The sequence below is a fragment of the Apodemus sylvaticus genome, chromosome 5 (assembly GCF_947179515.1).
Source record: "Apodemus sylvaticus chromosome 5, mApoSyl1.1, whole genome shotgun sequence".
In the NCBI taxonomy this organism is placed as follows: Eukaryota; Metazoa; Chordata; class Mammalia; order Rodentia; family Muridae; genus Apodemus; species Apodemus sylvaticus.
The window spans coordinates 18,936,988-18,951,638 of NC_067476.1; the positions used below are offsets into that span (position 1 = coordinate 18,936,988).

Genomic DNA, 14,651 nt, shown 5'->3' on the forward strand with positions numbered 1-14,651 from the left:
ATATGTATGGAGAGAGTGGGCAGCATTTTCTATTCCCTGATTTTAGTGGGATTGCTTCAAGTTTCTTTTCATTTAGTGAGACATAGGCTACTGGTTTGGTGTATATTGCTTTAACTATGTTTAGATATGGGCCTTGAATTCATGATCTAGAGGTGTTGGATTTTGTCAAATGCTTTCTCAGCATCTTGTGAAATGATCATGTGGCTTTTTTCTTTTAGTTTGTTTATATAGTGGATTACTTTGATGGATTTCTGTATATTGAACCATCCCTGAATCCTTGAGATGAAAACTACTTGATCATGATGGATCATCATTTTGATGTGTTCTTAGATTTGGTTTGTGAGAATTTTGTTGAGTATTTTTGCATTGATATTTATAAGGGAAATTGTTTTGAAGTTCCCTTTCTTTGTTGGGTCTTTGTATAGTTTAGGTATCAGAGTAATTGTGGCTTCGTAGAATGAATTAGGCAGTGTTCCTTCTGTTTCTACTTTGTGGAATAATTTGAAGAGTATTGGTATTAGATCTTCTTTGAAGGTCTGATAGAATTCTGCACTAAAACCATCTGGTCCCAGGCTTCTTTTGGTTGGGAGACTGTTAATGACTTCTCCTATTTCTTCAGGGTTTATGGAACTGTTTAGATTGTTTTTCTGATCCTGATTTAACTTTGGTACCTGGTATCTGTCTAGAAAATCATCCATTTCATCCAGATTTTCTAGTTTTGTTGAATATAGGCTTTTGTAGTAGGATCTGATGATGTTTTGGATTTCCTCAGTTTCTGTTGTTATATCTCCCTTTTCATCTCTGATTTTGTTGATTTGAATACTGTCTCTGTTCCCTCTTGTTTGTCTGGCTAAGGGTTCTTCTATCTTGTTGATTTTCTCAAAGAACCTGATCCTGGTTTTGTTGATTCTTGATATAGCTCTTTTTTTTTTCTACTTGGTTGATTTCAGCACTGAGTTTGATTATTTCCTGCTGTCTACTCCTCTTGGGTGTATTTGCATCTTCTTGTTCTAGAGCCTTCAGATTTGCTGTCAAGCTGCTAGTGTATTCTCTCTCCAGTTTCTTTTTGGAGGGACTCAGAGCTATGAGTTTGCCTCTTAGCATTACTTTCATTGTGTCCCATAAATTTGGGTATGCTGGTGAGGATATAGAGAAAGAAGAACACTCCTCCATTGTTAGGGGGATTGCAAGCTGGTACACCCACTCTGGAAATTAGTCTGGAGCTTTCTCAGAAAATTGGACATAGTATTACCTGAAGACCCAGCTATACCATTCCTGGGCATATACCCAAAACATTCTTCAACATATAACAAAGACACATGTTCCAGTATGTTTATAGCAGCCTTATTTATAATAGCCAGAAGCTGGAAAGAACCCAAATGTCCCTCAACAGAGGAATGGATACAGAAAATGTGGTACATTTACACAATGGAGTACTACTCAGCTATTAAAAAAATGATTTCATGAAATTCTTAGGCAAATGAATGGAACTAGAATATATCATATTCAGTGAGGAGTCTAGTCACAAAAGAATACATATGGTATACACTCACTGACAAGTGTATATTAGCCCAAAAGCTTGGAATATCTAAGATACAATTCACAGACTACATGAAGCTGAAGAAGAAGGAAGACCAATGTATGGAAGATTTGGTCCTTCTTAAAAGGGGAAACAAAATACTTACAGGAGGAAATACAGAGACAAAGTGTGGGACAGAGACCGAAGGAAAGGCCATCTAGAGACTGCTCCACCTGTGGATCCATCCCATATACAGTCATCAAATCCAGACACTATTGTGAAGTGCTTTCTGACAAAAGCCTGATATAGCTGTCTCCTGAGAGACTTTGCTAGAGCCTGACAAATACAGAGGCAGATGCTTGCTGACAACCATTAGACTGAGCATAGGGTCCCCAATGGTGGAGTTAAGAAAGGACCTAAGGAGCTGAAGATGTTTGCAACCCTATAGGTAGAACAATAATATCAACCAACCAGACTTCCCAGAGCTCCCAGGGACTAAGCGCCAATCAAAGAGTACACATGGAGGGACCCTTGGTTTCAGCTGCATATTTAGCAGAGGCTGCCCTTGTGGGGCATCAATGGGAGGAGAGGCCCTGGTCCTGCAAAGGCTCGATGCTCCAGTGTAGGGGAATGCCAGGGTGGGGGGGGGGCAGGAGTTGGTGGGTGGGTGAAATCCCTCATAGAAACAGGGGCAAGGGGGTATAGAATAGGGTGTGTCTGGGGATTTGGCAGGGAAAGTGGACAACATTTGAAATTGTAAATGAGGAAATTTCAAATAAAAAACCAACAAAACAAAAGAAAACAAAAATATTGTGGTACATGAACACACTGGATTACTGCCAATCACCAACTATGAGAGGGTAAAGGCTATCAGAGGTAAACATCTTCCAGAGATGTTTTATTATGGAACTGTGATGAAAGTGCCTTTGGGGGCCCTAAGGACAAATCTCAGGATTTGATTCCTGCAATTGATATGTCTTTCCTGTCATTATTAAATTAATATTATATAATCCCTGGGCATTAGTCCACTGTATTGGCCAAAGTTTCTGAATTTTAACAAAGATGTACTGTCTTGTAGTGATGCTATAAAGACAAACAGAGAATTTCTTAATTCCTAATGGTGATTCTATAAGAATTCCTGAAATTATACTAGTAGTTATTAAGCCCTTAATAATAGGATTGCTATTAAAACCCTATTTGATATGAAAATTGCAATTAGAACTCTGCCAGTCTTGATGTGTCATGAGTTGATTGTTTCCCAGATAGAAAGCAGACATTTACAACTTAGAATAAATTCCTTAAAGCTGTAAGGCAATTAATCAAAGGTCATAAACAGAAACAAATGTTTTATTATAGGTACAAGGACAGAAGATAAAATGTTGACTGGGTTTGTCAACACAAAACTTCAATGCTAACTTAAACACAAAAATTATAATTTTAGACTCTTAATAAGTGTATGGAGCTAGTGACAGAAAATAAATGTCTAGCTAGATAACTATTCTGAATGGAAACATATGTAATTATCTCTGTTGTAAACTTCTTATTCAATTTATTTTTTTCCTTATTTTTATTTTTTATTTTTTTATTTAATTATATGTTTTTATTTTATATTCTTTGTTTACATTCCAAATGATTTCCCCTTTCCCAGTTCCCCCCTCCCCATATGTCCCATAAACCTTCTTCTCTCCACTCATTCTCCAGTCACCGCTCTCCTTTTTCTCTGTCCTGATACTCCCCTCCAATGCTAAATCAAAAATTTCCGGGATCAGAACCCTTTCCTTACTTCTTCAGGGGAGTCATTTGTTATGCTAATTGTGCCTTGGGTATTCAGAGCTTCTGGGCTAATTAATATCCACTTATCAGAGACTGCATTCCATGTGTATTCTTTTGTGATTTGGTTACCTCACTTAGGATGATATTTTCCAGATCCAACCATTTGCCTAAAAATTTCATGAAATCCTCTTTTTTAATTGCTGAGAAGTATTCCATTGTGTATATATACCACATTTTCTGTATCCATTCCTCCACTGAAGGAGATCTGGGTTCTTTCCACCATGTGGCTATTATAAATGAGGCTGCTATGAACATACTGTAGCATGTGTCTTTATTGCATGCTGGGGAATCCTTTGGGTATATGCCCAGGAGAGGTATAGCAGGGTCCTCCGAAAGTGTCATGTCAAGTTTATTTTTTTAATTTTATTCAATATATTTTTTATTTACATTTCAAATGATTTCCCCTTTTCTGGTCCCCCACTCCCTAAAAGTCACATAAGCCCCCTTCCCTCCCTCTGTTCTCCCACCCATCCCTTCCCACTTCCCTGTTCTGGTTTTGCCGAATACTGCTACATTGAGTCTTTCCAGAACCAGGGGCCACTCCTCCATTCTTCTTGTACCTCATTTGATGTGTGGATTATGTTTTGGGTTGTCCAGTTTTCCAGGCTAATATCCACTTATTAGTGAGTGTATACCATGATTGATCTTTTGAGACTGGGTTACCTCACTTAGTATGATGTTCTCCAGCTCCATCCATTTGCCTAAGAATTTCATGAATTCATTGTTTCTAATGGCTGAATAGTACTCCATTGTGTATATATACCACATTTTTTGCATCCATTCTTCTGTTGAGGGATACCTGGGTTCTTTCCAGCTTCTGGCTATTATAAATAGGGCTGCTATGAATATAGTGGAGCATATATCCTTATTACATGGTGGGGAATCCTCTGGGTATATGCCCAGGAGTGGTATAGCAGGATCTTTCAGAAGTGACATGCCCAGTTTTCTGAGGAACCGCCAGACTGATTTCCAGCCAGACTGATTTCCAGAGTGGTTGTACCAATTTGCAACCCCACCAGCAGTGGAGGAGTGTTCTTCTTTCTCCACTTCCTTGCCAACACCTGCTGTCTCCTGAGTTTTTAATCTTAGTCATTCTGACTGGCATAAGGTGAAATCTCAGGGTTGTTTTGATTTGCATTTCCCAGATGACTAGTGAAGTTGAGCATTTTTAAGATGTTTCTCTGCCATCCGAAGTTCTTCAGGTGAGAATTCTTTGTTTAACTCTGTACCCCATTTTTAATAGGGTTATTTGGTTTTGTGGGGTCTAACTTCTTGAGTTCTTTGTATATATTGGATATTAGCCCTCTATCTGATGTAGGGTTGGTGAAGATCTTTTCCCAATTTGTTGGTTGCCGATTTGTCCTTTTGATGGTGTCCTTTGCTTTACAGAAACTTTGTAATTTTATGAGGTCCCATTTGTCAATTCTTGATCTTAGAGCATACACTATTGGTGTTCTGTTCAGGAATTTTCCCCCTGTACTGATGTCCTCAAGGGTCTTCCCCAGTTTCTTTTCTATTAGCTTCAGAGTGTCTGGCTTTATGTGGAGGTCCTTGATCCATATGGAGTTGAGCTTAGTACAAGGAGACAAGGATGGATCAATTCACATTCTTCTGCATGCTGACCTCCAGTTGAACCAGCATCATTTGTTGAAAAGGCTATCTTTTTTTTCCATTGGATGTTTTCAGCCCCTTTGTTGAGAATCAAGTGGCCATAGGTGTGTGGGTTCATTTCTGGATCTTCAATCCTGTACCATTGATCCGCCTGCCTGTCACTGTACCAATACCATGCAGTTTTTAACACTATTGGTCGGTAATATTGCTTGATGTCAGGGATACTGATTTCCCCAGAATTTCTTTTGTTGTTGAGAATAGTTTTAGCTATCCTGGGTTTTTTGTTATTCCAGATGAATTTGAGAATTGCTCTTTCTAACTCTGTGAAGAATTGAGTTGGGATTTTGATAGCTATTTCGTTGAATCTGTATATTGCTTTTGGCAAAATGGCCATTTTAACTATATTAATCCTGCCGAGCCATGACCATGGGAAGTTTTTCCATTTTTTGAGGTCTTCCTCTATTTCCTTCTTCAGAGTCTTGAAGTTCTTGTCATACAGATCTTTCACATATTTGGTAAGAGTCACCCCAAGGTACTTTATACAGTTTGTGGCTATTGTGAAGGGTGTCATTTCCCTAATTTCTTTCTCAGCCTCCTTATCTTTTGAGTATAGAAATGCTACTGATTTGCTTGAGTTGATTTTATAACCTGCCACTTTGCTGAAGTTGTTTAGCAGCTTTGGGAGTTCTCTAGTAGAGTTTTTTGGGTCACTTAGGTAGACTATCATATCATCTGCAAATAATGATAGTTTGACCTCTTCCTTTCCAATTTGTATCCCTTTGACCTCCTTATGTTTTCTAATTGCCCGAGCTAGTACCTCAAGTACAATATTGAAAAGATAAGGAGAAAGGGGGCGGCCCTGTCTAGTCCCTGATTTTAGTGAGATTGCTTCAAATTTCTCTCTATTTAGTTTGATGCTGGCTACCGGTTTGCTGTATATTGCTTTTACTATGTTTAGGTATGGGCCTTGAATTCCTGTTCTTTCCAAGACTTTAAGCATGAAAGGATGCTGAATTTTGTCAAATGCTTTTTCAGCATCCAATGAAATGACCATGTTTTTTTTTCTTTGAGTTTGTTTATGTAGAGGATTGCACTGATGGATTTCCGTATATTGAACCAACCCTGCATCCCTGGAATAAAGCCTACTTGATCATGGTGGATGATCGTTTTGATGTGTTCTTGGATTCAGTTGGCAAGAATTTTATTGAGTATTTTTGCATCGATGTTCATAACGGAAATTGGTCTGAAGTTCTCTTTCTTTTTTTGGATCTTTGTGTGGTTTTGGTATTAGCGTAATTGTGGCTTCATAGAAGGAATTGGGTAGTGTTCCTTCTGTTTCTATTTTGTGGAATAGTTTGCAGAGTATTGGTGTTAGGTCGTCTTTGAAGGTCTGATAGAATTCTGCACTGTGTCCCGCGCTACCGTCTCGCCAGCAAAACGACGCGGCACACTCAGGATCCTTCTGTAGAATGCTTTAATGGCTCTTGAGAGGAAGAGCATAAGCTTAAACAACGGAGACTCCAACGGTCTGAAAAACCGTCCCTTATATAGGCTAGTAAGCCCGCCTAGGACGTGGCACTTCCTAATTGGTGGCAGCTCATCAGCCCACATTACGCCACGAGGTAGGCAGAGACCGAAGGACGTTAAATCACTTCAGGCATGCGCACTGATTTGAATCGTCAGTTAATGATACATTTTAACTAGATGTGAACGCCACCTTGTAGTGGAGTTTGCAGGAGCAACGGGCGGCCCCTCACATCTCCCTCTTTTTGTTTTATTATGCAGCAAATAGATCTCCCAATAGAGAGGGTAGAGACAGTGGTCGCACCTCCCAGCCAAAAATATTGATCAGACCATGTGCGGGAGTTATCCCTAGGCCCATTCTGGAGCCCGAGATACTCTCGACCTGTCCTCTGCCGTTTTTCTTGGAAAGGGAGACTTGGGCAGGCAACCCTTATGCGGAACGACATGTCTCTCAGAGGGATAGTGGCCCTCTGTGCGATACCTTGTTCAACAACCCTCCTTGGGTGCTGTGTTGGACACTCTGCCCAGTGCAATGAACCTGAGTTCCGGGCGTGCAAGAGCTGTCCAGTCAGCGATCTATTGCTTGAGCATAGTTAACCATACATCAGTGGAAGCCTCATGTTCCAGGGCTGCAAGCGCCTGAGCAATAACCACCTTGTCTCACTTATTTTGGGTTCTGAGTCTGCACACCATCTATAGGAGAAACACCAGTCCACAGCAGACAGCCTAGCCAAACAATCCAACCCCCACCCATTCTTTGAAATAGGAGACGGCCGAAGAGATCCAAGATGACAGCAAGACATGTGGAGTTGATCTGGAGCACGGCCATCCTTAATTCTCGAAGCGTCTGCTCAAACTCAGAAGTCCAATTCTGCAAAATGAACTGAAAAATGAACTGAAAAAGATTCTTAGACAAATTAGTCTAAACAATGACATGTTATTAGGGGTTTCCACTGGAATGGGCACAAAGCGTGGCATTCGGGTTACCACTGCAATGGGGAACTTTTCAGCATCCCAGCATAGGGTGTAATAACAATCCCCTTCTCCACAGCTCAATTCAGTATCTACACGGCTTTTGTTGCTAACAATCCATATGAATGGAGACCAGACACAGACAGGGGTGGCAAGATCAAAGGTCTTAGCAGGTGTCATAGAATCTCTTGCCAACCTATCCAATTGTGCTAATGTAAAGTTGGTGCAAACTCCATACTTTCTGACTGATTCTGCTAATTCTTTTATCTGATTATATTCCATGGGCACGTATACCCGCCCGTCCTCTAGGCCTTCCAAAACAGGGAAGGCCGAGCTTAGCTTCCTTCTCACATTATCAGGTAGGAAGGAGAAGGATCCTCGGCGGACCTCATACAGAGGGGGTGCCGAAGGGACCACCTGTGAAGCGGCTATCCCATAATGTGAATGTTTTTGGTGTCTCTTATTGCCCTGCAAATGATGGTAACTCTCCTCTTCATATTTTGCCACTTCCTCATCTACCTCAGCCTCCTCCTCGGGGTCGAGGCTTTCATCCTCTGAGCTTCCAGGGCTGTCTGAACTACTTAATTGCAGAGCTTTCAGCTCTCGGACGGGGTATAAATTAGTCCCCTTGTCCGACTTTTCAACAAATAAAGAGTCTCTAGGTTCCTTAAAATACACTCCCTTGTCAGCAGACTTTCCGGGAGGGCCGTTTTCCTTATCTCTAGGTTCCTTAGAATACGCTCCCTTGTCAGCAGACTTTCCGGGAGGTCCATTTTCCTTATACTGGGCCCTTTTTCTTCCTTCGCGTGCCTAACCTCTCACTGCGTTCAGTTTCTGACATGCTATCCTGGACTTCCTCAAGAATACTTCCTCCATTCGTCTAACGAGGTCCCTACCCAGCTTATTCCAAGAGGCCAAAGTTAGTGAGCCGGAGCAGGCATCTGAGCGTTCAGTTGGCAATCTAAAAACCTGCGCGGAAAGCGAAAGTAAAAACCTGCCTGGAAAGCGAAAGTATCTACTTCGGTCTTATTGCACTTAACACCAACCTTGATGGATACAAATGTTACCACAAGTGCCCCTAGAACAATAGCCAAGGCCTCAATACTGCCTTCCTGAAGCGGAGAAAACTTCAAGCCAAAGTCCGGAAAAGACATACCTCTCTGAACATCGTTACCTACAGTTCTGAAACCTGAATTTAAGGGGTCTCCACTTTGGTGCTGACGATGGTCTGGTCGTATTCCCGGGTTTTCGGCACCAGTTGTCCCGCGCTACCGTCTTGCCAGCAAAACAACGCGGCACACTCAGGATCCTTCTGTAGAATGCTTTAATGGCTCTTGAGAGGGAGAGCATAAGCTTAAACAACGGAGACTCCAACGGTCTGAAAAACCGTCCCTTATATAGGCTGGTAAGCCCGCCTAGGACGTGGCACTTCCTAATTGGTGGCAGCTCATCAGCCCACATTACGCCACGAGGTAGGCAGAGACCGAAGGACGTTAAATCACTTCAGGCATGTGCACTGATTTGAATGGTCGGTTAATGATACATTTTAACTAGATGCGAATGCCACCTTGTAGTGGAGTTTGCAGGAGCAACGGGCGGCCCCTCACAGCACTGAAGCCATCTGGTCTTGTGTTTTTTTTTTTTTGGTTGGAAGGCTTTCTATTACCCCTTCTATTTCTTTAGGCGTTATGGGACTGTTTAGATGATCTATTTGGTCCTGATTTAATTTTGGTATTTGTTATCTGTCTAGGAAATTGTCCATTTCCTCCAGATTCTCCAGTTATGTTGAGTATATCCCTCGATGGAGGAATGGATACAGAAAATGTGGTATATATACACAATGGAGTACTATTCAGCAATTAAAAACAATGAATTCATGAATTTTTTGGGCAAATGGATGGACCTGGAAAATATCATCCTAAGTGTGGTAACACAATCACAAAAGAATAGACATGGAATGCAATCATTGATAAGTGGATATTAATTAGGCCTGAAGCTCTGAATACTGAAGATACAATTAGCATATCAAATGATTCCCCAGAAGAAGGAAGAAGAGGGCTCTAATCCTGGAAAGCCTTGATCCAGCATTGTAGGGGAATAGCAGGACAGAGAAAAGGGAGGAGGAAAATAGGAGAATGGATGGAGAGAACAGGACTTATGGGACATATGGGGAGGGGGAACTGGGAAAGGGGAAAGCTTTTGCTTTGTAAACAAAGAATATAGAAAATAAAAAAAATTATAAAAAGAAAGGAGAGAACATAAAAGTATTGTGCCAACTAGGGACAAGCAATGGAAAAAAAAATCTAATTGGTCTAAAGCTTCAATTAGTTTCACTGTGTCCCTGTTCAGTTTCTGTTTTCCTGATCGGTCCATTGAGGAAAGTGCAGTGTTGAAGTCACCCACAATTATTGTGTTAGGTGCAATGTGTGCTTTGAGCTTTAATAAAGTTTCTTTTATGAATGAAGGTGCCCTTGCATTTGGAGCATAGATGTTCAGGATTGAGAGTTCTTCTTGGTGTGTTTTTCCTTTGACCAGTAAGAAGTGTCCCTCAGAGTCTCTTTTGATGACTTTGGGTTGAAAGTCAATTTTATCTGATATTAGAATGGCTACTCCAGCTTGTTTCCTGAGACCATTTGCTTGTAAAATTGTCTTCCAGTCTTTTACTCTAAGGTAGTGTTTGTCTTTGACACTGATTTGTGTTTCCTGAATGCAGCAAAATATAGGGTTCTGTTTATGTATGCAGTCGATTAGTCTATGATTTTTTATTGGGGCATTGAGCCCATTGATGTTAAGAGATATTAAGGTATAGTGATTATTACTTCCTGTCATTTTTTATGTTATTTTTAAAATTTGATTCATTATCTTCTTTTGGGGTTAATGAAAGAGGGTTACTATCTTGCTTTTTCCAGGGTGAAGTTTCCCTCCTTGTACTGGTGTTTTCCTCCTATTATCCTTTATAGGACTGGGTTTGTGGAAAGATATTGGGTAAATTTGGTTTTGTCATGGAATATCTTGGTTTCTCCATCTATTGTGATTGAGAGTTTTGCTGGGTATAGTAGTCTTGGCTGACATTTATGTTCTCTTAGAGTCTGCATGAGATCTGCCCAGGATCTTCTAGCTTTCATAGTCTCAGGTGAGAAGTCTGGTGTGATTCTGATAGGTTTTCATTTATATGTTACTTGGCCTTTTTCTCTTACTGCCTTTAATATTCTTTTTTGTTTACATTTGGGGTTTTGATTATTATGTGACAGCAGGTATTTCTGTTATGGTCCAGTCTGTTTGGAGTTCTGTCGGCTTCTTGTATCTTCATGGGCATCTCTCTCTTTAGGTTAGGGAAGTTTTCTTCCATAATTTTATTGAAGATATTTGCTGGCCCTTTAAGTTGTAAATCTTCACTCTCATCTATGCCTATAATTCTTAGGTTGGGTTTTCTCATTGTGTCCTGGATTTCCTGGGTGTTTTGGGATACAAGCTTTTTGCATTTTGCATTTTATTTGACTGTTGAGTCCATGGTTTCTATGGTATCTTCAGCATCTGAGATTCTTTCTTCTATCTCTTATATTCTGTTGTTGATATATGCATCTCTGTCCCCTGATTTCTTCCCAAGGTTTTCTATCTCCAAAGTTGTCTCCCTTTGAGATGTCTTAGTTGTTTCTACTTCTGATTTTAGATCCTGGATGGTTTTGCTTAGCTCCTTCACTTGCTTGTTTGTATTTTCCTGTAATTCTTTAAGAGATTTTTGTATTTCTTCTTTCATGACCTCAGCCTGTTTATCAAAGTTCTCCTGTATTTCTTTAAGTGATTTTTTTCCAGTTTTTTCCTAATTCGCTTCTGAATTCTCCTGAATTTCTTTCAATGATTTTTGTGTTTCCCTTGTAAGTGCTTCTAACTTTTGATCCATTTTCTCCTGAATTTCTTTAAGAGAAATTTATTTCCTTCATGTGATCCTGCAACAGCATCAAGACCAGTGATTTTAAATCCAAATCTTGTTTTTCTGGTGTGTTGGGGGTATCCAGGATATGCTGCTAATGGAGAATTGGATTCAGATGCTGCCATATTGCCTTGATTTCTGTTAGTAACGTTCCTATGTTTGCCTTTTGCCATCTAGTTTTCACTGATGTTACTTCTTCTTGTTGTCAATGCTGGACTCATCAGAGCAAGTTTCCTCTTCACAGCTGGTCTCCGGGTACACAGCTGACCTCCTGCACTGTCTGGAGACTGGGTGCTGTTCCCGATCCCGAAGTGGAGGCCCGAAGGCTCCTTCCAGAGCCTTAGAGCTGGGTCCTCTGTTCTGCAGGGCCGGACTCTTATTCAATTTATAATTTGAATTTATGTTTAAACTTGTAGTGAACTTTTTGATAATTGGAATACCATATGATCATGTTTCCTGAATAAATGTGTAAAGAACTGAGAATAATGAAAAGAACAGAAACAACAGAGTAACTTAGAAACTAATAGAGAACAGAGTAAAGTAACTTAGAAATTAAAAAAGCAGTGAAAATTAGAAATTAAGAGAGCATATATTCTGATAAATTTTATGTTTACTTTCCCTTATAAATACAGATCAGAATCCTTTATTTAAGCTGGACAGTGGTGGCACACGCCTGTAATCCCAGCACTCTGGGAGGCAGAGGCAGGCAGATTTCTGAGTTCGAGGCCAGCCTGGTCTACAGAGTGAGTTCCAGGACAGCCAGGGCTACACAGAGAAACCCTGTCTTGAAAAAAACAAATCCAAAAAACCAAAAAACCACAAAAAAAGAATCCTTTATTTATTTATTTACATTAAAAATTATGCTCACCTTCCAGGCACCTCCCTCCCAGAGTTCTTACACTTGATCTTAGCCAAAAGGCCAAGAAGCGATCCTCCCAGAGTTCTTAACCCCATCTTACCTTCCCTTTGCTTCTGAGAGGGTGATCCCCTACCCACTCCCCTTCACATCCCCCCTTCCCCTCCGCCCCCCTGTCCACCTCAGCCACCTACACACACACCCCATCTCATCTCCAGTATCCTTATTCTCTGGGGAATCAAGTCACTAAAGGATTAGGCACATGCCCCCACTGGGGCCAGACAAGGAAGTCCTCTGATACATATGTGCTGGGGGGGGGAAGGGGGGCACAGACCAGCATTATGTATGCTCGCTGGTGGTGGCTTACTCTCTGGGAGCTCTGAGGGGTAAGGATTAGTTGATACTGTTGCTCTTCCTATGTGGTTGCAATCCTGTTCAGCTACTTCAGTTTTTTCCCTAAGTCTTCCACAGGGGGCCCTGACCTCAGTCTAATGGTTGGCTATGTCTGCATCTGTCTCAGTCAGCTGCTGGTAGAACCTCTCAGAGGGCAGCCATGCTATGGTCCTGTCATACATGTGCTTTTGGGTCTGGGTTACCTCACTCAGGAGAATATTTTCTAGTTTCATCCATTTGCCTGCAGAATTCATGATGTCCTCGTTCTTAATATCTGAGTAGTATTCCATTGTGTAAATGAACTACATTTTCTATATGCATTCTTTGATTGAGGGATATTTAGGTTGTTTCCAACTTCTGGTTATTACAAATAAGGCTGCTGTAAACATAGCAAAGCACATATCCTTGTGATATGGTGGAGCATCTTTTGGGGGCAAGCGGTAAAACTATGTCATCAGGTAGAATTGTTTCCAGTTTCCTGAGGAACTGCCAGATTGCTTCCTAGAGTTTTATACCAGTTTGCAATCCCACCAGCAATGGAGAAATGTTTCTCTTTCTCCACATCCTCATCAATATCTGCTGTCACTTAAGTTTTTTATCTTAGTCATCCTGATTGGTGTAAGGTGGAATCTCAGAGTCATTTTGAGTTGCATTTCCCTGATGACTAAGGATGTTGCATATTTCTTTAAGTGCTTTTCTGCCATTCGAGATTTCTCTTTTGAGAATTCTCTATTTAGGTCTGTACCTCATTTTTTAACTGGGTCATTGGTTTTTTGGAGTCTAACTTCTTGGGCTTTCTATATATTTTGGATATTTGTCCCCTATTGGATGTAGGGTTAGTGAAGATCTTTTCCCAATCAGTAGGTTTCTGGTTTGCCCTATTGACTGTGCCCTTTGCCTTATTGAAGCTTTTCAGTTTTATGAGGCCTTATTTGTCAATTGTTCATCTTAAAGCCTGAGCCATTGGAATTCTGTTTAGGAAATCTGCCTGTCCCCATGCCAATGAGTTCAAGGTTTTTTCCCACTTTCTCTTCTGTTAGATTCAGTGTATTTGGTTTTATGTTGAGTTCCTTGATTCACTTGAACTTGAGCTGTATACAAGGTGATAGATATGCATCAATTTGCATTCTTCTACAAGTAGACTGACAGACCAGCACCATTTGTTGAAGATGTTTTCTTTTTTCCATTGTATAGTTTTGGCTTCTTCACTAAAAATCAAGTGTCCATAGGTGTGGGTTTATTTCTGAGTCTTCAGTTCTATTCCATTATAGACCTGTGTATAGAATCCTTTTAAAAGGTGTCTCCTTTTCTTTTTTTCCTTCCTGAGAGAGTCTGTCACTAGCTGATGAGGAGTTAAAAATAAACTCTCAGCTTTAGGACCAGGCCTGTGGAGGAACTGTGAGAAAAGAACAAAAGACCTCTTTACTTAATCCACTGTTAAGCAGCAGGTGTTAATTTGTCCAAAGGCCTGCAGCTTCTGGCCTTAGAGTAACTTAAAGTCAAGATAGGTAAACATTATTGTAGAAAGCAACCTTAGTCTCTTGCAGGACCAATTCTTGTCCCTGCCAATGCCCTTTCTCCTTGACTACCTTTAAGAGAGGACCAGAGCTCAGGAACTGGTCTCCAGTAGAGTAGTACTCAAATATTAAAAACAAAGACATCATGAATTTTGTAGTTTAGTCTTCATTAGTTTGTATAGTGTGGAAGAGAAAGACATTCTTGGTTAGCAAACACAAATGGAAAAGAATTCTGAAGGGAAAAAATAGCTTTATATTATCTCAACAAAGTTGTTGAAAACAAAAATAGCAAGTCTTTTAATTTTATTTTTAAATGTAATTTGCACAAATTAGAAGCAAGAAGATTACTCATTTTAAAATTTTGATCTAGAAAAGGCAGCATGACCTTGGCTGTTCTAATGGTTTAGTTATCCTCATTTTATTTATTGAGTCCTCCATAGACAGGCAACAGATTCAGGGACAGCTCACTCTCCAGTTGCTGGGACACCCACATGA

At 40.5% G+C, this 14,651-nt stretch overlaps 1 non-coding gene across 1 annotated transcript; it reads right to left on the reverse strand.

The window, feature by feature from the left end:
• Window positions 1-12,132: 12,132 nt before the first annotated feature.
• Window positions 12,133-12,321, reverse strand: LOC127686618 (U2 spliceosomal RNA). The gene has a single exon (XR_007978204.1). It is a non-coding gene; the product is annotated as a U2 spliceosomal RNA (small nuclear RNA).
• Window positions 12,322-14,651: the final 2,330 nt, after the last annotated feature.